We start from the raw sequence: 27,168 nt of genomic DNA, 5'->3' as shown, positions 1-27,168 counted from the left end.
GAAGCCCAAATCTGAAAAGTGCGTTTCTTGATTCTTATTTCAAGCACTTAGTAGTAGTATAAACTATTGTTTGCTTATATCTAAACAGTTTGTATGACAGTTCTTACAAAAATCTTAAGAAAGAACTCTTAATATCAAGGTCTGTATTTATGTGATAAAGGTCACAGATGGCAGGTGTAATATAATGTAACAAAGTTTTTAAAATGAAAATTTCAGCAGCATTTGATCATCTGTAGTGAATTTTCTGCTGTGAGCATGTTTATACTTCTAGTTGTCACAAATTTCTAGCATAAAAATCTATAATGACTGCCCAGAAAGAACTTAGACTGTCAGAGAAAACTAAGTTATGTAGCACCAATTGCAATTGGCTCATGTCTTTCAGCGAGTATCATTTGTTCATGAAAAATTATATTGCATCTAAAACTGAGATGGAATATCTGTGGTACTTGTGCCACCGCTTCCTTTACCTGTCACGTCATAGACATCCCTAATCAAAACATGGTGCTCTTTCTTGTTGAGCCAAACTCTGTCTCACATCCTCATCAACACAGCATCCCATGCAAGCATCGCCAATCAATTAGAGTTGGCAAGAGAGATGGAATCTGTTTCCTATCTGTGGCCTGCTTCTCCCTGCCAAGTTCTGTGTTAAAATCTGAAGATATATATAGATGAATAGGAAGCACTTGTTGCCCTCAAAGAATTCAGAGTACAGTTGGGAAGGCAGATATAAACCAGCAACAGTGATGCAATATAATTGATCTTATAATAGTGATATTTGTTAAGTACTGTAGGAGTCTAGAAGCTAGAACCATGTACTCTGCTTGGGGAATGATAACAATGGTTATAAGTGAAATACTTAACATTTATTATGGACAGGCACTGAATAAGAATAAGGCACTTTAGATGGATAATGTTATTTAATCTTTCTAATAATGCTGTGAAGTTGGGATTATTATTTTCCCTATTTCATAGATGAGTAAAGTGAGACACAAAGATACTAAGTAACTTGCCTGATATTACAGACGCAGTAAATAACAGGTGTGGGATTGGAACCCAGCAGTCTGACTTCAGAGCACACTGCCAGAACTACTCTGCAGAGATACACAGCTCTGAATTCAGATCTTGAGTTTAAGAAAATGGTGTAACTCTGTGTGTGTGTGTGTGTGTGTGTGTGTGTGTAGTTGGACCCTTCTATAGGTGGTTCTTGAAGCAGATAGTAGGAGAGATGATCCAGTGACCATATGTACAGCTGGAAATAAAGAGAGCCAAATACGATAGCCTGAAAACGTTGGAATGTAAAATAGTGGGTAGAAGAAGAAGAGTGGTCTCAAGATGGCAGAGAAGAATCGAAAGGAAAGGGTATCACATAAGCCAAGGGAGGAGACTTTCCAGGTGGAAGTTGTGACTAATATTGTCAAACTTCAGAATCAACATGCAGAATGAAAATTGACAAAGGGCAGTAAAACAGGCAGTTTAGAAGGTCATTGCTGGCTTTATATTAGAGATTCCCCACTTGGATGGACATTAAAATTACCCAGGGCCTTTTTAGCCCTGGCCAGGTAGCTCAGTTGCTTAGAGCGCCGTCTTGACACGCCAAGGTTGTGGGTTCCATCCCTGGTCATGGCACATACAAGAATCAACCAATGAATGCATCAGTAAGTGGAACAGTAAATCGAAGTTTTTCTCCCTCTGTCTCTCCATCTCTCTCTTTCCCTCTTTTTCTCCCTCTCAAATCAATATATAAAAATTAAAAAGGTAAAATTACCTGAGGCGTTTTACAAATCCCAGTGCCAAGAGCGCTCCTCAAACCAATTAAATTATTATTCCTAAGGGAGCCCCAGCCATTTTTAAAATCTCCTTTGGGCATTCCAGTATGCCTCAAAGATGGAGATTCAGTGCCTTAGAGAAAGACGCCAAATCATAAGGGTTTGAAGAGTGAATGAGAGTGAATATAATGACTGGAATAAAGCTCTATTGGCAAATGATTCATCTCAAGTGGAAGGGAAGGCTTTGAAAGGACTCAGTGCTTCCTCTGAGACAGAAAGTAAGTTCCTAAGTAGAATGGTAAGAGTTGAAGTTCATGTCTTGGTGATCTCAATTTTCTTGGATAAAGAAGAGACAAGGTTAGCTGCTGGAAGTGTGGATTGAGTCAAGAGCTTCAGATGAGTAGCGGGAGAAGTTTTTGACTGGGCCAGGATGGAGTTGTACATACATGTATCTGGAGCTCAGGTGAGGTGGGACTGATGACGGAGGTGTGGGAATATTAATGTTAGTAAATAGGATTGACCATTATGTGTCAAGTACTCTGCTGGGCTGCTGGGCAGCTACACATATAGTTTTTACTTAGTCTTTATCATAACTCTATGATGCTGCGATAGTCATCATGAGCCCTGTTTCATAGAGTCACACAGCTTGCCTAAATAGCAGAGCTAAAATATAAATCCATGACTCTCTGACTAATGCCTGTGTTCTTTCCCCTACATGATTAGGTGCAGCTCTAGTGGGTAATATCCTCACTGTGCTACGAGCGTTAAGTATTCATTCTCATTTGGAAAATGTGGTTTCCAATCACAATTGAGTGCCAAATGAAAATTGGAAATTCTACACTTTGGGGGTGCCACTCTGTAACAGATTTAATGGAGACAGGATATGTACTTTGTGTGTTAAAGTTTATCCTTCTAATGTGAAAGGGACTCCAGTCTCCTCCATATTATTACCAGTGACCATTCTAAAACACGAATCAGATCATACCATTGTTCTGAAAATCTTTTAATGTCTCCTCATGCTCAGAGATAACAGTTCTTCACAGTGGGGTGCAGAGAAGGGGACACCACTAAATTCTTTGAGAATCTGATCAAAGCTCTGAATCTGCTTTTCAGGAAAAATGCACATATGCACAGTGTTTGTCATTCATACACTTCAAGTGGCTCAGGAAGCCCTTGAAGTCCAGCATCCATGGGCCATGGGTTAAGTTTCTCTACTAAGGGAATTTCTTCTCTTCTTAGTAATGCTACTTAGATCTTCCAAGATTTATCACTAAAAGGAAAAGCTGTTGTGGGTGGGAAGCGGCCAAGTAGTAAACCCAGCCACTGAATTTCAACTTGCTTTGGCGTATGTCACCTTGATTTACTACTACCATCATCAACTAGGAGATTTTCCACGCAGTGCTAAATCCACAGATGGTCTAGATTTTGTTTCTAACAAGGGAGGCAATATTTCTTTATATAGACATTTATATAACACACCCCTACATACAAATGATATTTTGAAGTTATGCAGATGTGTGCGTAAGTTAGGAACCCAGTTTCGGAGAAGGGAGCGAGGTAGGAGGAAAAATGGAGGAAGGGTATTGGTATTTACTGTGATTCAGTACAAAAGTTGCACCTTCAAGCATCCTTTTGAATGTCACCATTTCTGTAGAAACTTCCCTTTTCACCTTGTTCGGGTAGCCACAGTCGGTCACAATTTGTCACTTGTTAGACACCAATACATTATCAATTGGTAGGATTCACTTAGTAGGACTAAATTTTGATGGAAATAATTTAGGAAATCGATTGTTAAAACCAACTTTGTGAAACAATACAAGGTTACTAGTAACTGTAGACATATTGCAGAAGTGTGGTTTTACCTTTGACCATCTCTCCGTCTTGTTGACGGATATTCTTAATCCAGGAATAGCTAGGTCACTTTCTCACTTCTGTTACTCTGCTGCTTCTGAGGCTATATGCTCTCAGAAGCCCCTTCTGCTCTCAGTCTGAAAATATCTCTTGCCTCTGTAACTCATTTCATTTCTACGGTGGGGTCCCTGATCCCACTTTGCTTAATACAATGTTTAACCCTTTAATGCTTCTTCCTAAATCTAGATTAAAACCTACACCATAGTGTAGGGAACAATTCTAGTGTTCTGATCTGAAATAACTCTTTCCTCAGTGGAGTTGTGTATTTTCCTTTGAGGATCTACATAATTGCAGAACGAAAAGACTGGCTCCCTGGCTAAGTGTCACAGAGATGACTATGCCCTGGGAAACAAAGCAACTATCCTCTATTCAGTACATAATTTGGCTCCTCTCTTTGAATTGCTTCAGCTATAGGGCAGGATGAAAGGGGGTATATATATAGGCCTGGGTTTGGGAAGACTAGGAAAAAGAGCTTTTATTCTTTTCCTTTTAACTCTTTAGGGCCCATTTATTATATGGTTAACACAAAGGCCAGGCATGGCTAAGTCAGATACTTTGAATGACAAACACAGTAGATAACATGGCTGAATCAGAGAAACTATTGAAGGTTGATGGAAAAGGGAGGTTGATGAAATGTAGAAGGAAGCAGCTGTTCAACCTAAAAAGTTTAGTGAAGGGGCATGGATTTGGTTCAACAGATAACGGGAGCTCCGCAGCATATTGAAGTGTTTCAGTTCCTAGAGGTGATTGAGACGACATCCATATTACACGTTGATTCTCTTTTATTACAAAGATTTGAACAAGATTCAAAATTGGCGTTTCAAAATGTAGCTTCATGTGAGCAGTCAAAGGCAGTTTTAAATATCTGCAAAGGCATGGCTATGAGGTATTGCCAGCATGTCTTGTCAGGAAATCGTCCTGTCAGGAAACTGTTATTCTGCTTTTTTGGTCATCTGTGATGCAGAACTAGCTCCATATACAAATAAGTTCTATTTATTTTCAGCACTTCTCTTTCTCATTATAATTCTGCAAGAGTCTAGAGGTGACAGAAGATAAATCTTGAATCCCCTGGAACCTTGGAAATATTCTCATTTGAAGCCTTTATACCAAAAGCTGAGGATTCTGCTGTCTTGTCAGTGTAAACTGAACCATATGCAGTGCTATTTTGGTGCCAATCATTCCTGTAACACATGAAGTATTTAATTTTATTACTCTTGGGTCTTTAACTGTTTGAGCAAATGACCTCTAGTGTCTTTTATGTCATGTAAGAAAGCAGTTAGAAAGGAGCTCAAAGGCAAAAAAATTAATAAGTACATGCCCAAATCTTTTATACAATTTAAAGGTTTGAGTTAAGATTAATTTCTCTATCTTCAGCTGAGACATTTACAAGGCTTCACTACTGAAGTCCAATTATGTCTCCTCATTAATGGTTCCAGTCCAGAGTTTGAAGAACACTTAAAAAATTATCACATTGACATACAAGCGGAATGGATGCTGACATGCTTCAAATTAATCAATAAATATGGCCAAAAGTCACCTTTGTGACTTGGAAGCCTCAGGAACCCCCTTCCCTCTAACCGTCCCAGATGGTCCATCCCACCTTCTGACCCACCTCAAACGTAGCTCCTCTGAAGCCACCGTTTCTCCATTTCTCCGTCAGCTGCTGTCTTGGAGCCTGCTCTTCACTATCCCATTTTCAACAAATCTCAATCCCCACTGTGACACTGAAAGATTTCCTCTTATGTTAAAAACCAACAGCAATTAAAAAATAGAATAACCCTGCTCCCCTGGGAGTACAAAGTCCAACTATAGTACTTTACCGACCTTACAGGCATAGTCCCTCATTTCTTCAAATTTTTTGTGCCTGATAAATTTTTTTGCTGTTGATTCTCAGTGTTGGTATAAGCCTGGGTTCCTTTGTACCAGCTTTGATTTGTGGCTGAACCATTGTTATAAACCTCCCTTCCCCTCCTCACTTGGCTGTGCCCTCCTCACCCTGTGAGTCTCCATCTGGACGCTGCCTGCTCTGGGGAGCCTCCTTGATCCTGCGCAGTCTTGACTGGATGCCCCTGCTGTGTCCTCCTACATGCTCCTTCATAGTCCTGCAAGCTACCAACCACCCTCGCTTGTAATTGACTGTTAACTTTTTTGTTTCTCCAACTGAACTGTAAACTTCTTGAGGGCAGGAACTGTCTTTTTTACCCTTAAAACTCTATCACGTCATAGGTGCTCAAAAATATTTTTTCTGTTCATGAGATGACTTTTACAAGGTTTTATTTTTTTCTTATGTGAAGTGGAGATGCTGTTTCCTCACTGTGGTACAGAAGATCGACTGAGATTGTGTATATAAATCATTCTGAAAACTGCTGGGACACACATGTTATTCCTAATTGTCAAATCCTTTCACAGTGCCTTCAACTCACAGAATGCCAGTTACAGCCATTTTCAGAGAGTGATTTCCTGCCCATTCTTAGGATCTAGGAAATTGTGTCACTGGAAAGAACATGAAAATGGATGGAGTGGAACTTAATGTATGGGAATAAGGGAGCATCCCATGTCCACAGCCCATCTGATTTCATTGAAAAGTGTGAGTTTCAATGTACTTGCTCTGTGCTTAACTATATGGGTAAGCAATATTGGAAACAGGCTTAACAAACTTTTTAGTCTTGTCATAGTGACCGTAGTTGTAACGCCTTCAATTAAACCGCTATATAACACCAGAGAATGGTTTTAAGTTCAAATCTCCTTGGGAATGTCCCTCCTCAAAATGACATGATTTTTTTAAACAGGATGATTATATTTCAACACGCAACTTCTTTACACCAAAAAATAAAACAGCACAGTAAAATAACAAAAACATGGTATTTCATTTGCAATGCGTGCGATATGGTTAACATTTTAGTCACAAATGAGCTCTTAAGAAACCATTTCCAAAGACACTAATAATCCAAGGGAACTGGAAAAATAGAAAATGAAATAATACAAATGACAATTAAGAATTACGAATATGGAAAAGAAGGGGAAGGGTCAAATCAAGGGACATGTATAAAGGACCCATGGACAAAGCCAAAGTGGGGAAGGACTGAGGGCAGGGAGGTTGGGGTCGGTGGGGCAGGGGAACGTGGTGGCGGGAAAATGGAGACAAATGTATTTGGACAATAAAAAAAATTTTTTAAAAAGTAAGAATATGATGACTGAGCTGAACAATGATGAATTAATAATTTCTCTGTAGCATCACACTGTCAAAGAACAAAAATGCTGAGTTGTATAGTCTGAACTCTCATAAACACTGATAGATTGATGAGAAGTATTTACATTTAGGTGGAAGCTACTGTTTCGACTCAAAATATAAATTTTGGATATTCTTAGCACTAGCATTTCTAATTAATTAAAATTATTTCAACAAATTAGTTGGAACAAATTCAAAATGAGTTCTACAACAGCACGTGTACTGCATAGGAAAGATGCATGATTAACACCAAATAATAAAAGTTTTAAATCCTGAAAGAGTATTGATGAAAATCAAATTCCTAACACCCATCATTTTCAGTATCGTAGTCATGCACATTAAACAGTTGGATTATAAAAGTCATAATATTCTGTAACCTGCTAAAGGCAGATAGGCTTTTGTTATGCTGTAGGTTTTTAAAGACGCTACCCGAAGTTGTTATCCGCATTAGAACATGTATTCCCAGTAATATTGTCTGATGGCACTGACCTCAAGGATGGGGTTGTAGTGAGCCCTCAGCAGCAGATGGAGACTTATTCTTTTGGAGTCTTCATCATCGTTCTATCGCCTTCATGCCACAAACCCATTTGAAAGGTTTCATGATCCATTCTCATTTCAGTTACTACCATTGTGCACCCATAGTTATTCAGAATTCAGTGTCTGTTAATGGTTCTGTTATGTTGGGAATGCTCAGGAACTGGTAAAAAAAAATTGAACAAATTAATCTGAACACTTTCCTTTATTGGTAGTGTATAGGAGGCACATTCTATTGAGGCTGCAGTTTGAAGAAATGGAAATTTTGCTCTTTAGTTTATTATCCTGATGGCCTTCCTAACTAAGCATCCACTGGGTTATTTTACAGTTTAGTGTACTCAGAGTGAGAATGGGAGAGTTTCTAATCTTCCAGGGGATTTTTTTTTTCTTCCTTGAAAGGTTATGATAACTAGATTTGGTAGCTCATAAAAAGCCCAAATCAATATTGCCATTGACTTAATCCAAATAAGAGGCTTAACTTCATAGGTGACTTCTGAACAACTGAAACAAAACAAAAATCAGTCTCTGGTGAGTCCCCAAATTAAAATAAAGTTGAAAAGCGGTGCAGAAAAATGCTTCTAGACTAACAAAGACAGTAGGGTGGGACCTTGGAAACAATTATATTTCAGCAAATAAATCCTCTTGCTTTCCATTTTGAAGAATAAGAAGAGCTAATATTTTTTATGTGTCAGACACTGTGCTGAGCATGATCCCTTTTAACCTTTAAAACAACCCTGTGACAATGAGATACACTTTTAATCCCCAGTTTACAGGTGATAAAATAGAGATTTAGAGAAGGAGGTTAATTTTCCCAAGATAGCACATCTAGTAAGTGGCCCAGTTGAGACTTCTTCTTGCCTGCTGGACACTAAAGGTCATGCTTTTAATCTATATAAAGTTATGTATATATGTATAAAATATGATTCATCAGATAGAGTAGTTGGTGTTCAAATGGGTCTCAAATGGAAGATGGCACTCCTTACCTACTACTAGAAATATCTGTATGGTTCTTCTAGATAGAGGGAAGACCCCCGAGCCTTCTGCACTTTAATGTTAGGAATCTACTATGATTAACATCAGGCCAGTATAATTTGCAAGATGGCTGTACAAGACTTCAGTGTATGTCCTGGCCATGGGACAGTGTTCTTTTCTTTGTCAAGATAGCTATCTAAGATGAAGATCAAAATCTTGACCTTATTCTTTATAACGTTATACACTAACTACCTAAATTAACAAGCCAGAGGTAATTTACTCATTGATAACCAATTTATTCCAAGGTCTTCAGTTTAATAGCCTTTCTTCTTTTGTAATTCATATCATCTGACTTCTGTTTTCTCCTTCCTTCTACTTCATTAAAGTGGTCTATCAATATTCAACTATTGACAGGCATTCTTCAGTGTCCGATTGTTGCATTGTGGTCTTCTTCGTTTCATTCTCTACTAATATCTACAGGAAATCCAAAATGTAGGTTGACAATGTTTCTAATGGCTAAGCCTTGGAGTTCCTTTACATTCCTAGTAAAGGCTCTTGTCAAGATCAGTAAGGCCTCCACTTTGCTAAGTTCAATGGTCAATTCTTGGTTCTCATATTGACCTCTCAGCAGCTTTTGACACATTGATCACTTCTTACACTTCACTTGATTTTCAAGATATCATATTCTTCTGAGTCTCCTCCTACCCCATTGTCCATTCCTTTTGAGCCATTCTGTGATTGATTCTTTGTTGGATCTCCTCATCTTCCAAAGCATAAAACATTGGAAAGCCTGAGGACCCAGTCTGAGGTCCTCTTTTCTTACCTTTGGAAAACTTAATCCCTTAGGTCATATGATTTTTGTCTCGTGATGTTTAACATTTATACGCTGAAAAATATTTATAGCTGTAGCTTGGACCTGTCTTCTCTAATTCATATTCATATATCTAACTGGCTGTTGTTTTGTTTTTTTAAATCTGCATTTGGATGGGTGATAAGTAACTCAAACTTAACATAGTGGTATCAGGCACTTCTTGTTCTCTAACTCATATTCTCTCATTCCACCTTCTCATTCCAGCTGTTGCTTCAGTTACGAACTACTTGCATAGTACACTAACAACACAGTCTTCCGAGCTGCCGTGTAGCTCTCATTCCCTATCTTTTTCTGCTACCTCTATGTGGAATGCCTGTAGCAACCTATTTGACCATTCTGAGGCCGGTGCAAGCCTGAAAGTGTGAGAGAGTGAATACAGCATGGGACAGCTCTCGACCTGTAAGAGACAGAAAGCCAGTCAAGAAGACCTCCCTCTTCTGAATTCAAGCAGACAGTCTTTCAGGCATTTTACCAGCTCCTCAGAGGGTCCTCAGAAAGATTAAGCTTCAGTTGCTCACAGCTGTGACAGCTAAAAAACTCAACCTTGGGTTGACTTTTCTTACTTCTCTATTTCACTCTTACTGGTCCTCTATTCCCATTCTGGGAATCGCTTTCCAAAGTTCACTCCCTGTACATGGTCCTTGTCTCAGGCTTTTTGGGAAACTGGACTGAGATATTTTTCAAAATCCAACTGCTGATCCTCACTCCAAAGCTTGCTTCTCCTTCAATGTGCTCCATCTCAGATTATAATGGAAATTCTTTCCAGGTCCTTTTATCAAAAAATCTTGATGTAACCCATAACCTCATCCATTTTATCAGCAAGCCTTGTAATATCTACCTTTAGAATATATCAAGAATCTGATTAATTATTTCCATTCTCTGTGCTACTGCCCTGGTCCAAGCCACCATCATTTCTCATTGATTTTTGCAGTAGTCTTCTCACCTATCTTCCTGCTTATGCCCTTGCACTCCTGCAATTGATTCTCCATACAGTAGCCAGAATGACACTTCTAAAATCTAAGGCAGATCACCTTCATTCCCCCAATCAGAAGCTGCATTGGCTCCCTATCTCGGTCTCACTCAGAACACGGGAACCTACCTCGTGTGCTCTCCCTTTACATTGTGACCTCATCCCTACTGCTGACTTCTTCACTTGTCCTGCTAAAACTACACTGTTTCTCAAACAATACAGGCATATTTCTGCCCCAGGGTCCTTGCAGTTACTATTCTCTCTGCCTGGAATGTTCCTCACTTTGATTATCTACCAGGTTTGGTCTCTTGATACAGATTCTTAGTCAAAATGTCATTTTTTTTTTTTCGGCGAGCCCATTCCCTGACTATACTATTGAATATTATAACACTCCTCCCACACACTCCTTTTCTGCCTTTTTTACTCCATAATTCTGATCGCTTAGGTGACTTAGGTAAAACTTACTGTCCAAACTAGGACATATTTTAAAGGGAAAGGGTGCACTAGGAATAATCACACTAGCACAACAGGTATACATGAGGATTGTCTGAGACATCATACTTACCCTACCTTCTGACACTATTTTCCTTACTTTTATTTATACTCTATATACTGTATTTTGCTGTGTGTAATGCACACTTTTTTTGCCCAAAATTTTGAGGGAAAAATAAGGACGCACATCATTCATGGGTAGTACTAATTCCATATATATATATAAATATTTTTAAGTCTTCGATTTATGCTTGGGCGTTACAAGTGTAATGCCTAGAAAGCAATAACGATATCCATAAGCAAAATGATACCCTGGAATACAATAATTGGTTTTGTTTCTCAATGTAAATAAATAAATAAATAATTGAATTGAAACATTAAAATGAAAGATTTTTTTCCTGAAAGTTTGGGCCAAAAACGTGAGTGTGCAGTATTCACAGCAAAATAAGGTTATTTTTATTTATACTTTGTATATATACTTTATTTATTTATACTTTATGTATTTTGTTTAAAGCATCTGACATTTTTTACCTATTTTATTTGTACTTTATATATTTCCTTATAATTACTATATATGTCACATGTACTCCAGTCTGTAATATATATTTATTTGTCCTTATTACTATGTTTTTATTTTATACATTTCCTGCGTTCCCACAAAAATCAACTTCTGTGAGAGTATGGATTTTTATCTGTTTTGTTCTCTGCTGAATCCCAGTATCTAGAACAGTGCCTGAAACATATTAGGCATCTGATAAATATTTATTGAATTAATACAAATCCACCAGAAGAGTGTCTGGCACATAAGTAGCTTTCAATGAATATTAGTTATTGTTATCAATACTTATTATTAATCATCAAACTGAATGATTGATTTAGCTCTGACTCAGAATGGTGTTTCTTGGGTGGCCTTATTCTATTTTATTTACTCCTCAGTAATATTTTTATGGGCTACCTGAATAGAAATACTTGCAACTGTCAAATAATTTTTATTGAAATGGTCTGCTCACTCCTCTAGTTTTTTAATCAAGATGTCTAATAGTTGAGTGACTTACGATCCTTTGTGATTTATGACATCCTGATGAATTGTTCTCTGTATACCAGGGCAGATTTAAAAAAAATTAGCTGGTAAAATCTGGAAGTTATTGTTTTAATACATTGGATTAATTTATGTAAAGTCCAATTGTGAACATTTTTAAACAATGCTTACACTTCTAATTGTAATAACAAGTAGCATATCTCTTGCAGACTTTTTCCACTTTGAGAATGTGGCTAAAAATATCTTAGAAGAGTGATTTTGAGTTCTTTCAGTAGAATTCTAGAAATGCAAATTTAGATAATTGTAATGATCAATCATTTACTGGTATGTTAATTTCTTAATGCATTCAATTTATCAGCTGCAGGTTTTTTTCTAATTCTAAAGAAGCAACATGTAATTCTCTTTTTACTGATTAATTGTAGAGAATTATACCTCTGGCAATTGACAAAGGGACTTACATGGCTTGCTTCACTACCATTCAAGACATAGGTAAATAATAAAAGTAAACAATTCGTGAGAAGTGGAAACATAATTAACAGCAATCTTATGAATGTTTGTCTCCTCATAAGCAAGCAATGGCATGAGCTTCCAGTTTTCTTTGGATGAGAAGTATTTGTTAGCTAATCAATGTATAATCCCAAATGTTCCTTAAACGTTAAAAAATTGACATTAGCCAATTAGATAACTCAATTGGACAAGCATTTATGGAACATTTACTATTTAAAGAATTTTCTTTTGGTCACAGACACAAATTAGATACAGCAGCAATCTTTTAAAGCTGATGTTTGGAAGCATAAATGGTAGCTTTTTAATTTCAGCTTTGTCTTCCTGAGCTTTTATAGTTAAGTAACTGGGTTTTCTCTGCAGTACATCTGTAGCCTTATTATCCTGGGCTGTGTTGTAACAGGATTGTGCTTTATTGAGATAGAAGAGTGGCATTGAAAGTTCACTTGGTAAGTTCTTTCATTTTAATACTGAATTCCATGCTGAGAAGCCTTGTCTTCTAACCTTTTGTGCAGATAGTGTCCCTTATTCCCATTTGCCCCCTTTTGGAGGCCTCTACTATATTGTCTCCTAGAAAGATCACATCACTGGGTCAAGACACATGCTTTCAATTTTTCTTCATTCACTCACTGAATGACCTTAGGTCTTCTTTTAACTGCCTTTACTAGTGTATTAATAGTCACCTGGGGTCTTGTGGCACAGTTAATCAAAGTCCTAAAAATAATTTGAAATGTGCGGCCGTCCCTCTGCCTCTAGAGAGAATCTTTGAACCAAAGAAGAAAAGTAAAATGGAAAGGGAGATTTGCTAAGATAATCAACAATATCTCTGTGTGATGATTTCTTTGTTGGCACTGGCCTGTCTGATCCTCCTTAGTCTCCTAAAACTGAAATACTGTACTCATTTCTGAGATTCTTTTTTATAATTCCTCATTTGAAGAACAGACCTTAGAAAATGACAAGAGTGGCATCTATTTGAAATAAAAATAATAAAACTGGTGATATTTCTTTATGATGCCTGAGTTGAAGTACAAGAATACAGAAATGGCTCCTCATACATGCTAATCGTGCAATATCAGGCTTGATCTGCATGTAGATTTGGCTCAGAAGAAGTGATGGAACTCTAGCAATATCCAAATTATAACAAGAAGTCAGGTAAGAATTTAATTATCCTCTAAATTCATTACCATCTCTTTTCTTCCCACTATTTTTACCCCTCTGTCCAATGTTATTACCATTATTCAGTGGTAATAACTGTTGTCATTAATAGACTTCTACTTAGTTAATTACAGCCTTATCAAAATAACTTTGAAAAATTCAAAGGTACATTTTTTACGGATTCATAGTGAGTGCAGTGTGTGAAAATGTACACTCTTTCAGGTAGGTTTTGGCGTGCTTTAAGTACACTCTTTTATACCGGGGAGGACTTCATAACTTGTACTTTCTGTTGGCAATGTAGTGGACACATTGCAAGAGTAAAAGACAGATTGAAGCTTACCAGTCAGGAACACATTTCGGTAAGGCCTTACCTTACCATTTAATGCTTGAATAAAGAAAAAGGAAAGGAGACGTATATACGAGAGGATTTGGAATTGGCATGATTTAGTGGCTGGTTTGATATGGATGGCAAAGAAGAGAAAGGAATAAAGGTTTTCATCTTTGATAAGTCAGTGAAGAAGGGTGCTAGCTAGCAGTCAAGGTAGGGGGGAGCAAGAAAGGCAGAGTTTTAGATTAAAAAACCATTTCTCTTTTGAACATGACTGCAAGGACTGAAGGTTTTTCAGGTAGAAATAACTAGTATGAAGTTAGATATATAAACTCGGAGTGGTGCTAGAAAATGGATTTGGGAGCTGTTGATGTATAGCTAATACATGAGATTAGATGTGATCACACAGTAAGAGCACAAAAAAAAAAGAAAGTAATGGGCAAAATCATGGTGCACACCAACATTTAAAGTACTGGCAGGAAGAGGAGCCCAGAAAAAAAGCTGAGTAGTTAGAGAACTAGGTGGAAAATCAAGACAAAGTAGCATTACAAAACTCAAGAAAGAACAAAGACTCTAGAAAGAAGGGATAACAGTATCATATAAGAGGGAAGCTGTAGTAAAAACTCTGAAATCTTTACCAGATTTGGCATTTAGGAGTTCATTGCTAACTTGGACCGTCAGAGTTTTTAAAGTGACAGTCAATGCAGAAGGCAGATTTCAGTGGGCTGAGGAATGAGTGGAAAGGAAAGAACTGGAGACATTAAGCGTAGGCTTTTAATATGCTTGACTGAGAAGGAAAGGAATGGTCAAGGAAGGCAGCAGTAGCATAAGGAGAACACAGGTTCCAGGAAGGATTTTTTTTGTTTTGTTTGTTATGTGGATTAATAATAAAAAAAAAACCAACTTGAGCATGCAGATGGTCTAACTCTGTACTTTCAACAGTTGCAATGAATAAATGTTTGAAGTATGAATGAATGGATGGGTGGACGAGTGAATGAATGAATGCTTATAGAATGAGGAAAAAGGACTGATGATGAATGAAAAATTTAAGCGATAAGAAAAGGTAGTATCTCATGGAGTAAGGTCCTGGAGGAAGCTTAAAAGGATGTGATCCAGGATACATATGGAAGGTTTAGTCTCCGAAACATGAGAAAAGGAGGGATAATTGGGATAATTGAAGCAGTTCATGATATCTCATGACATATGTTTTCTATGACAAGTAGGAGACATGTCATTTGCCAAGTGAGAGAGGCTTGAGAGTAGAAAAAGAAAAGAAACATCATTAGCAGAGTGAATAATTAAGGGGTAAAATAGACTAAGAACAAAATGCTTCGTGGTATTAGGGTTACAAGGAAGGTTAACATGTAAATTAGGATCTTGGTTGTAAGTGACAGAAAGTTAACTCAAACTAACTTAAGCAAAAAGGGAATTTATTGATTCAGGGAATTTTAGAAAGAATGTTTTGAATATCAAACTTAAGGGAGGGCAGAGGTATGACCGACATCAGAAACAACTAAAGTTAGTGAATAAAATATGATCAGCATAGTCTAAATATTTCTAGCAGTCTTTATATTTAAGCTTCATTTTTTTTATGAATGCCTTGCTCTAAAGAATGAGAAATACGACTGTCAAGGGCTCCTGAGCTTCTCCTCTTGTAGTTCTAGGCAGCTTGATGGAGTAGGATTCTATTCTGTGAGCCCCAAGTCCTAAAATACTAAGCAAGGACTGATTATCCCTGCTTGGTTCAATTGCCTACCCCTGGACCCATCAGTCTTGACCAGGACTGGGACCTGTGAAATGTACCCTGATTGACAAAGCTTGGGCCAGATGCTCACACAGGAACTGATCATTGGTGACAGTTTATTATATCATTCAACAAGGAAGTATTGAGCGCTTACAGTATGCCAGGTCTTGCTCGAGGTGTTGGTGACATAGCAGTGAAAAACACAGACATGGTCCCTACTTTGGGAAGCTGATACTCAAGTAAAGGGATATTGGTAATAAATAAAAAAACATAGTTCTGACTATTGATATCTTCTCTAAAGAAAGTAAAACAGGTTTATAATAGAGGGGAACTAGTAGTGAGGTCTACTTCAGACTGGATGGGCAGGAAAGTCTGAATAGTTGACACCTAGATCACAAGAGGAAGCCAGCTACTTGAAGAGTTGAGCGAAGATCATTCAGTCAGAGGGAAAAACAAGCGCAAAAGCCCTGAGCAGGGAATGAGCTTGGCGTATTTTATTTACAGAGTGTAAGACTTGCTGTTAATTTCTGTGACTGGACCTTAGTGAGGAGAGTTGTGTGAAATGATGTCAGGGAAGTGGGCGGGAGCCAGATCGCTACACGACCCTGTAGGCCACAATAAGGAATGGCCGGTTGGGTTGGTTCCCTTAAACCAAATGGCTGTTCTTGTAGTAACCATTTGGACGGAAAGCGATATTCCTAGAAAAGACATACTAAGCATGGTAATACGCACTTCCTTATCAGTCCAGGTGCAGGAACGGTGGAAACCTACACACAATGTCTTGCAGGATTGACAGGGCAGGTCAAGTGGAAAGATGAGGGAGAAAGGAGAGGTAGTGTGGCTGAGAGACTAGTTGAAATGATTGCTCCTGGGTTAAAGGGCACCAGAGAAAAGAGCTGAAGTTAGGACGGTACTGATGGACTGGGAGAATAGATAGAGGTCATCAGCCTTTTGGTCTTTGTCAAGGTTGAAGAGTAGGTTTTATGGCCATGAGAATGTCCATCGGAAAAAGGGTAGAATATCATTGTCAGAGTGAGTTTTCCTAGTCAAAGATGTTGTAATGCCCTTTCTTGTTCAGATGAATACTTATTTTTGTATAATTACATATATCCAAACTAAGCCATGAATGCCATGTTAATATACCTAGTTTCCAAGAGCTTGCTGATGTGTGTTCAAAATACCCTCTCTGTGTCCCCCTCCCTTTTTAAAGTGTGATCTTTCCCATTATTAAACATTGGCTTTTATCCCAGGGATGGCACTGAAGAAGAAAATCAATGACATATCTAGCCAGCCGCCTTGGACTGAATGGGCATTCAAATAGACTCCAAGGGCCAAGTACAGATGGTGATTTATTGTGCATACAACTTCTACAGAATGCCTTCATTTGAGCATTGATGTATATATAATTACTTACCAGAATGCTGCAGTTTTACAGTTTAGCCAGGATTCTGTGGAGAGATTATGTTCAGTAAGAAATCTACAAATGTACTTTCTACCCTTTTCAGTAATTCTGCAAACACTCAGTTGTCTTCTGCCTGAAGAAAAGAGATTTCAAAGATAGTTCTTCCATTTTACCATATTTCTCACTATTGTCATCCCTATGCAATTCCCATTTCAGAACCAATTCAAATTTATTAAGCCATGTTCCCCTCCTGAGTTGTAAATAGATGAAGTTGCTAGAGGCGAATCATTTCCTGTGGCTATTGTTAAAGTTAAAATTCTGGTGGTCATCTACACATATCACGTGGCTTGCTCATTATAAAGATCTTTCTTTTAAGGCATGTTTATGTGATATGGAAACAACCAATTGCAGGCTGAATGGTTTGCATAACCAGATACTTGCCATCTCATAGGCAGAAGAACACCATGAGGGTGCTCCTAAATTTCTTTTTCTCACTGAAAATGGTTTGCGTTACAAGTTTGTCCTTATAGTTTAACCTTTAGTTGAAATTGTAAAGATATTGTTACTTTTAGGAGAACAATTTTTTAAATCTTGCTTTTTCTCTCTGACCAAATATTACCTCATTGTGCTATTTTTGGATATGACACCCATGTCCAAACATTTATGGGTTTATATTGTATATGTGTTTTATAATATTGTGGAGAATGGGTTGTTCTGGTTTACAGCTGGAATTGAATTATGTTTTTCTTTGTACCAACATATATGGAGTTACATTGCAATGTATTTTCTTTAATATTTGAGCTAAATTTCAGTGAAAAATGTTAATCATTGTAATAGAAACACTGCAGACCACTCTTTAATGCAAACAATACACAGTCAAGATTAATAATAGCTATAAATAAAAAGAAGCTGTAATAGTATTGATAAAAATCAGCTCAGCAAATGAAAATGAGGAAGCTCAATAACAAATAATATACTGCAATGACATAGCCCATCGAGTTGCTATATGAGGCAGCATGAATAATAGCCCTTCAAACTATTTTTGTGCCTTGCAGTATAATCAGCAGCTGGGATGGTAAGCTACTAGAAGGGATAAAGAAACGTAATTCGTATGGTGCTGAGCTTAGGACCACCCCCAAATTAAATGCGGGTGTGCATTTGATACTGCATGATAGTGTTTCTCCTAATGTGATTGTGCCCGTCATCATTTACTAACTTTCCACTTCCCATTAGGGTTTTTCCTTCATATCTGTATTTTCTCTGACCTTCCTTAGGGGATTTCTCCATTTGAATCTTACCGTGTTTCATAATGGCGAAGCTCATGGTCTATGTCTTTTGACGCAGGAAGAAACAGTGACACGGGCATTATTTATTTGCTGAGCATTGCAGTAGGCACTCTTGGAGCAATGAAAGTAAAATAAAATCTATGTACACCACCCTCCATCTATAGAGTCTAGACAGGAAGAATAAGTGGATACCCATAGAGAAGTTTGAAGGCTCTTAAATATAACTTACCAAAAAATAAAAATAAACTGATAGTCCCATTGTAAAAATATATTTTATTTATTTATTTAGAGAGAGAGGAAAGGAAGAGAGAAACATCAAATGTTTGCCTCTCACATACCCCCAACTAGGGACCTGGCCCACAATCCAAGCATGTGCCCTGACCAGGAATCAAACCTGCGACCTTTTGGTTTTGGTTGGCCCAAACCACTGAGCCACACCAGTTAGGGCAGTTCCATTTTTTTTTAAATTGGGCCTGTCCACTTACGAGAGCATTATTTCTCTGTATAGATTATGTTAGTTACTATTGGTTCCATATTACTATATCTTTTGTTGAGCAAATGAGTGAATAATGGATGAATGTTTTTAATGGTTTTTGCCAGTATTTGTGGGTGAAAGGTGGTGGATAAGTGCTAAATAGTTATACTACATTTTAAGAATTATGACTAGTCACTAGAGATCAATTTATTAAGAGTGCGTTGCTCCCCCACTTAGCTGCATTTTGGTTTTGCACCAAACACAGCTTTATCATTATTTGTACTCTAAATCAGTGTCTATTATGTATTATGTACTGAAAGATATATAGAGAGACAGAACACTTATTCGGTGCCAGGCAATGTACTACATGCTGAGTATTGTGGTAAATGAAACAAATGCAGACTCTGCCATCACTAAGCTTGTGGTCTCCTAGGGGAGATAGACAGACAGTAAATGGTGCTATGAAAGTAATCAACAGAGTGTACTTTCAGAAGTTAACAGGATAAGTCTAGGGGTCTACTTCCTGTGTTCAGGGAAGGAATATCTAAAGAAGTATTTCATAAGCTGAGGTAAAAAGAATAAGAAAGAGCCAAGCGCATGGAAAAGACAGGACAGAGCACCCCAGGCGGGGGAACTGCATGTGCAAAGTCAGTGAGGCATGAACAAGTTTCAGTAACTTTAAGCAGACCAATATGTCTCCCATGCAGTGGGAAAGCTGCTACTGGATGAAGCTGGGGAGACAGGGAGCAACCAGACATAGGGCTCTGTAGGCCATGCTAAAGATTTTAGTCTTTCTCTTAAGGGTAATGGGAAGATATGGATGGGTTTTTAATCAGGGATAGAGTGGGGTTTACATATTTAAAAGACTTCTTTGGCTGTTGTTTGGATAATGAATGGGGAATATAAAAAAGAACAGCAATGAATTATAGTGTTATTGCAGAGGCCCATGCAAGAGGTGAGGCTAGAGGGAAGTGGACTAAATTGAGATAGAGTTTGGGGATATAACCTGTAGGACTTTCTGTTTCATGTCACATTTGAGTGGAGAGGGAGAGGGAAGAATCAAGAAAGAGTCCAGTTTCTGGGTGGAGCAACTGATGAGAGGAAGACTGAGAAATTAGTGGGTTTCAGGCTATAAATGAAGCCTTCTGTTTTAAACGTTTTCATTTTGAGATTCCCCATCAGATATCTAAGAATGTAAATAGGTAGTTTTATTTACCAATAAAAGATGGAATAAGTTCAGAAGTTTCTACAGTAAAAGTCATCTATAAGAATGGTTTGATTATCATACTTCAATTCAGGAAACCTTTGTTATGTGTCAAGTATTGTGCTAAGCATTTGAACACACAAAGTCCTAGTCACTGCTAATAAAGTGCTTATTATAATCTAATGAGGATACAGAGAAAACACAAATAATTTAAAATCCAGTGTGATAAGAATAGTATGAGGAGCATCTAACTCACATAGGTGGTTGGAAGCATTTCTAGATGATAGGCTATCTGACTTAAGTTCAAAAGTAAAATCAAGCTGGGCACAGAGGAACAAAAGGCATTCCAGACTATCTTTATTAGAAAAAAAATTGCATCAATAATGCACTTTGGGCACATTTGTAATGGAACATTTTAGTATTTTTCTGACCACAGAATATTTTTATGACTGTACAATATGACTATTGAATATGTCCATAATATTAGAATCATAGACATGAAAGAGCTGTTTGGAATCGTCTAGTATAGTCACCCAGTTGTTCAGATGGAGAAATAGACTCGGAGGCAAGCGACCTGTTCAAATAATCAGTTCCACTCTTACTTTTTCATTTTTGAGTATTCTAAATATTCTGTGAATGCACTTTCTAAAGAGTACCCCAGGGCATTAATTTCATTCTCCAAATTGCCCACCTATAATAAGAGAGTATTTTATCCCCAGAGAGGTTGTGTTGCACCCTGATTCTGCTCAGTTATTATTTCTCCCTTAATTCACAATAGAATGATGTGAGGCAATTCTTCAGTAAGTGGTATCTGCAATTAAACAGCCTGTTTAACATAGGGTGCCATTGAACATATATAATATTTCTAAAGAATGATTGTGGTCATGTTTTCTTTACCTCCTAAGTCATTTCTAAATCTCCATTTTCTTCCGCTGGACAAACCGATATTAGAGGGAGGATGAAAGAGTTGACCTTTCAAAGTTCAGTTATGTTTGGTTGTCTCATAGCCCTCTTCGTGTCTGCTCCTCCTGTTCCTTGCCAGACTGGCTTTCTGTGTAGCTGCCCTATTTATTTGTTACCTGTTCTGTCGCCAATATTTCTAGTATACACTCTAAGAAAAGCGGGTCCTCATGGACCACATAGGCTGTAAGCGAAAGAATATAAAAGTGAACAATATCAGTTTCCCTTCCCTGCAGTGCCAGATACAGTAAATGAACTGAGTGCTTTAGCAAAGAGGGCAAATTATGCCACAACAATAATAGCAGCGTCTTCAAAATCAAAGGAAAGAAACATATGGTAGGTCCTTCCTAATTTAGACCAGTAGAGAAGCATCTTACCTGAACGTTTGAATATATTAGTAAGAATACGATTTTGTTACTCTGAAATACAGAGAACCAAGCAACTCTTGTGTAATGCAATCCCATGCAATCTCTTTGGGGGATGATTATGGTCATATCTGACCCCCCCAAAAATGGAATCAGCTTAAATCTGATTAAAAAAATCAAATCAATTATTTTCTACAGTAGACTTCTATGCAGCCGTTAAAAAGGATGTAGACACATATATAGAATAGTCTAAGTCAAAAGTTCTCAAATTTCATTTAACATGTGTTTTACACACATACACACAAATGCACACATATTATGCTTTGATCTAAATATACAAAGGCACACATACACCAACACATATATGTGTGTATGTACATAAAAGATACACAAATATTCTTGTTACTTCTGAGGAGTAGCATGTAGGAGCAGAGATAAAAGGAAGGACTTTTTATCCTATTTTTTATAATTTTGGAAACATTTACCATGTGCAAGTATTCTTTTTCTATAATGAAATAGTATGAGATGACATATGAAAATATTTCTGTGGAAAATCTAGTGTGCAAAATAATATACAGAGTATTATGTAGCAATATAAAAATTATTAAGTAAAATATGCTAAAATAATTTTAAAATGCAGAGGAACTTAAACTGGGTAAATAAAGTGTGACGAAATAAAGATTTTTTTGGCATTTGCTTTAGTGAACAGATAAGAATAATTACCAATTATGGGAATGTAAATGCATGCATTTTAAAATGCTTTTAAATGCCTATTTTAAATAGCTTAAGCTTTTCGTATCCAAATTTTAATTTTGCAGTTAAGTTGTTTTCCATGCATTGTTCACTCATAGTAAATATCTAACAAAGACTGTTGGCATTTTAGCAAATTCTGAATTTGTAGAATATTAATGAAGAATTTTAAGTATCTTTATGTTTTATTTTTACATTTTTAGTTACACATTTTTCATAATTTATTTTTTCCATTACCATTTATCCCTCTTATACCTTCCTCTCCCAACCAGTCGCCACACTGTTGTCCATGTCCGTGAGTCCTTTTTCCCTTTTGATCAGTCCTCCCACCCCCTAATCTCCCCTGCTTCCCAACTGTCCTGTGCTCTCCATCGATGAGTCCATTCCCATTTTGCTTGTTAGTTCAGTTTGTTCATTAGAGTCCACAATGAGTGAAATCATATGGTATTTGTCTTTCACTGGCTTCCTTCACTTAGAATAATGTTCTCCGGGTCCATCCATACTGTCGTGAAGGGTAAAATTTTCTTCTTTTTTATGGCTGGGTAGTATTCAATTGCGTAAATGCCCCATAGTTGTTTTATCCACTCATCTACAGATGGACACTTGGGCTGCTTCCCTATCTTGGCGATTGTAAATAATGCAGCAGTGAGTGTTGTCGGGGCAGGGGGTGCTTATGTTCTTTGAATTAGTGTCTTGGGTATATTTCCAGAAGTGGGATCGCTGGGTCAAAAGGCAAATCCATGTTTAATTTTTTTGAGGTATCTATGTACTGCTTTCCACAGTGGCTGCACCAGCCTGCACTCCCACCAACAGTGCAAAAGGGTTCCCCTTTCCTCACATCCTCCCCAGCACTTGTTCTTTGTTGATTTATAGATGATGGCCATTCTGACAAGAGGGGTATCTCATGGTGGTTTCAATTTCCATTTCTTTGATGATTAGTGATGTTGAGCATCTTTTCATATGCCTATTGGCCATTTATAGGTCCTCTTTGGAGAGGTGTCCATTCAGGTCCTTTGCCCATTTTGTAATTGGATTGTTTGTTTTTGTATTTTTATAAGTTCTTTATAAATTTTGGATATTAACACATATCAGATGTAGCAGTGAATATGTTCTCCCATTCTGTCAGGTGTCTTTTTATTTTGTTGATGGTTTCCTTTGCTGTGCAAAAACTTTTTAGTTTGATGTAGTCCCATTTGTTAATTTTTTCTTTTGTTTCCCTTGCCTGAGGATATATATCAGATAAAATATTGCTACGAGAAATGTCCAGGATTTTACTGCCTATGTAGGGCAATATCCCTGATGAACATAGATGCTAAAGTCCTCAACAAAATATGAGCAAACCAAATACAGCAATACATCAAAAGGATCATACACCATGATCAAGTGGGATTTATTCTGGGGATGCAAGGTTGGTAGAAAATTCGCAAATCAATAAATCTGACATACCACAACCAAAATGAGGAATAACAACCACATGATATCAATAGATGCAGAAAAGGCATTTGATAAAATCCAACACCCATTTATGATCAAAACTCTTAGCAAAATGGGAATAGAAGGAGCATGCATAAACATAATAAAGGTCATATATGACACACCCACTGCCAGCATCATACTCAATAGGCAAAAACTACAAGTGTTCCCCTTAAGATCAGGAACAAGACAGGGATGTCCACTTTTACCTCTCTTATTCAACTTAGTACTGGAAGTCCTAGCCGCAGCAATCAGACAAGAAGAAGAAATAAAATGCATCCAAATTGGAAAGGAAGAAATAAAACTGTCTTTGTTTGCAGATGACATGTTACTGTACAGAGAGAACCATAAAGATTCCACCAAGAAACTACTATAACTGATAAATGAATTCAGCAGAGTAACAGGATACAACATTAATATTCAGAAATAAGTTGCATTTTTTATATGCTAATAATGACCTATCAGAAAGGGAAATTAAGAAGACAATCCCATTCACGATTGCTTCAAAATGAATAAAATACTTAGGAATAAATCTAACTAAGGATGTATTGTAAGAGGCCTGTACTCAGAAAATTAGAAGACTGAAGAAAGAAATTGAAGAAAATACAAATAAGTGGAAGTGCATACCGTGTACATGGACAGGAAGAATTAACACCATTAAAATGTTCATGCTACCCAAAGCAATCTATAGATTCAACACAATTCCTATCAAGATTCCACTATGTATTTCTCAGAACTAGAATACATATTTCAAAAATGTATATGGAACCCCAAAAGGCCCCACATAGCAACAGTGATTCTGAGAAAGAACAAAGTTGGAGGAATCACACTACCTAATATCAAATTATACTACAAGGCCATAGTAATCAAAACTGCACAGTACTGGCATAAAAACAGGCACATAGATCAATGGAACAGAATAGAGAGCCCAGAAATAAACCCACATCTTTATAGTCAATTAATATTCAACCAAGGAAGCAAGCACATACAATGGGCTAATGCTAGTTTATTCAGTAAATGGTGTTGGGAAAATTGGACAGATACATGCAGAAAAATGGAAGTAGACCACCTTCTTACACCACACACAAGAATTAATTCAAAATGGATTAAAGATTTAAGTGTTAGGCCCGAAACCAAAAAAATCCTAAACATCTTTTTAAAATTAACAATAGATACTATCTAACCCCTCTTTTAAAGTACTATTTGAAATACTGCGGGGATGGAGTGAAATATAAAAAGACTCATGGAGATGGACAACAGATTGGTGATTGGTGGGGTGGGGAGAGGGGTATTTGGGGACCTAATGGTAATGGTTAAAAATACAATAAAGATATATTTAAAGAAAAGAAATGCTGGCTTAACTATCGTCCGTAAGTTGAGAAATCAGTCAAGATTGTTCAAATTACCTTTCATGAGTCTTTAGATTTATTTATCCTCTTTGGCATCATGGGCATATTCTGTTTGATGCTTGAACCAAATGCTCACAGCTTTGGGTGGTGAAGGAGGGCTTTCCCAGTTGGTGGATGGTGTGCGCCTTTCTCTCCTTTGTCTGCTGGCCTTGGCCATTTTACTGCATATTAACACGTTCATGAGAGTGTGTGCAGCTGGAAAGAAAGGTGAAATATAAAGGGGTCAATATCCCTCCCTCTAAGTTAAAAATCTGAGAGGAGGACTTCATGAAAACCAGAGGTTAATTCTCTCTGCTACTAAGACATGGATAATCAAGAGTTGGAACTATAGAGTTGGAGGATGTGCTCTTAAGATTCTTCTTGGGGTTATTTTTAAATGGAATTTATGATTGATTTGAATGTGAATTCACTAAGTGTAGTGATTGTATTGTAGCACAGATTCAGAGGCCCCTCTCGGGATATTTTTATTCTAGCACTGATTGTGATCTCAAACCTAAGTATGCAGAGATGCCTGAAATTTAATTAAAGTAAAAATTTCTAATTTATTTTTCTGTTTGCATTTTATATGCCAGTTTACAAAAAACCCTCATGAATTGTGGTGATTTATTTAACTTTAAACTCTAGGGACTTTAATTTCCATATTAATATGAATATCTACACTGATTCTTACACTCAGAAGTAAACATAGGAGCTGTGACTCATGCTGAAGGTCATATTTAGAATCTCATGGTTCCCATGAGTTTTAGTTACAAATACTCTTTGTGGAATTCTTTCTTGCATTTACAAATCCTATCCACCCCTCAGAATCGAAGCCTCCCCTCTTTGATAAAGTCTTCCTTCCCAACTTCTGCTCATATTGCTCACTTCCTTTTGTGAACTCTTACGGCTTTTACTGTCTGACATTCACAGTGTTGCAGTTGACAATTTCCTGGCTTAAGCACTGGTTGTACAGCTTGTCTCCCCAGTGAAATGGTAAATTCCTTAATGGTAGGGACTGCAAGTACTTTCAAGGATAATGATATAGAGGTCCCTTGAATTCTTTAAAATACTCAACATACCTGGTTTGTGCTCAGAAATGCTGGGTTATTTTAGTCCACTTTTAGGATGTACATCAGTTACATTTAAAATGCCTTCTATCTTGCTATTTCCACTGCCTCAATTAGTTCCATTCCTTACTATACCATTTTTTTTAACAAGGCAGGACAAAATATTGCCACTGATATTGAACTCTAGTTTGGCTTATCTTCTGGCAGCAGGCTTTCCTGTAGGGCATTGTGAGCGTTTATAAAGCTAGTATAGCTAATCTGTTACAGAGCTCTCTTGCCCTTTTGGTCTGATTTATTTTCATGGGGCTGCAATATTCTCTGGGTTACCGTGGAAGCTCAGAATTCGACTTTTCCAGCCATCAATGACTGAGTAGTAACTGTGCAACCAGAAATTATGCTATGTTCACAAGTGACCATCTATTCTTAAAGGGCAAATGCTTCTTGTGGTGATGAAGGGACTTTTGACAGGTGGGTTGGGGCAAGCTTGGTGATGAGCATCCCCCCCAGCGTCTACTCTACTAGTCCCAGTAGGCCTCGTGCCACCTGAGATCCAGAACCTTTAATATAGCACATAATAATTTATCTTCTTTTTCCAGTGTAGGCCATAGGAAATGTCTGCCTCTGTCCTTTGTTCAGGTCTCTAAGGAATTTCCTTCTATCTGCCAGAGAATCAACTTGAGAGACTATGAAATTTCAAAGACTGCGTGAAATCTTATGTGGCTACTCTGCAACCATTCCTGCCAAGGAAATAACTCCAGAGGAATCGGGGACAATATTTAAGGGTCACAAGAGGCATCCTATGCTGCTCTTGGGCGTTTTCTGCTGTTTCAGCCTCAGGGTTCCTTGCCCTGAAAAGAACAGGTGTGCCTGACAGCAGGTGTGTTTGTTCTACTTTTCCTATGGCAGCTGTCACTCCCCAGGGAACTCCCTTTTCCAGGCGGTGAATTCTTACAACCCATCATCTTCTTTCCTGGCTACCATTACTTTTTAAAAAAGGTTTGGCTGTCAACCCTCCCTCATTGGACCTTAGATTCTGTTGAAATGTATTGCTGTCATTGTTGATTTTTTTTTTCTTTGCTTTTGCGTTTTTGGTTGATTTTTTCAAATGGGATAATATGTCTTCAGATGGATTCTATTTACAATTCAGACAAACAACGTTTTTCGTTCTAAAGCCTGCATCAAAGTCTGCAGCCCTCTGATTTGGATTGAGCTTTGAAGCCTTCTTCTGTGAGAGGTTTGGGTTTCTCCATTTCCGCTTTTTTCAGTGGATTTTGGGGTCTATC

The sequence above is a fragment of the Pteronotus mesoamericanus genome, unplaced genomic scaffold (genome assembly GCF_021234165.1).
Source record: "Pteronotus mesoamericanus isolate MK-2021 breed Mesoamerican mustached bat unplaced genomic scaffold, CSHL_Meso_final contig_40, whole genome shotgun sequence".
Taxonomy (NCBI): domain Eukaryota; kingdom Metazoa; phylum Chordata; class Mammalia; order Chiroptera; family Mormoopidae; genus Pteronotus; species Pteronotus mesoamericanus.
Note: the sequence above shows the minus strand (reverse complement) of the source record.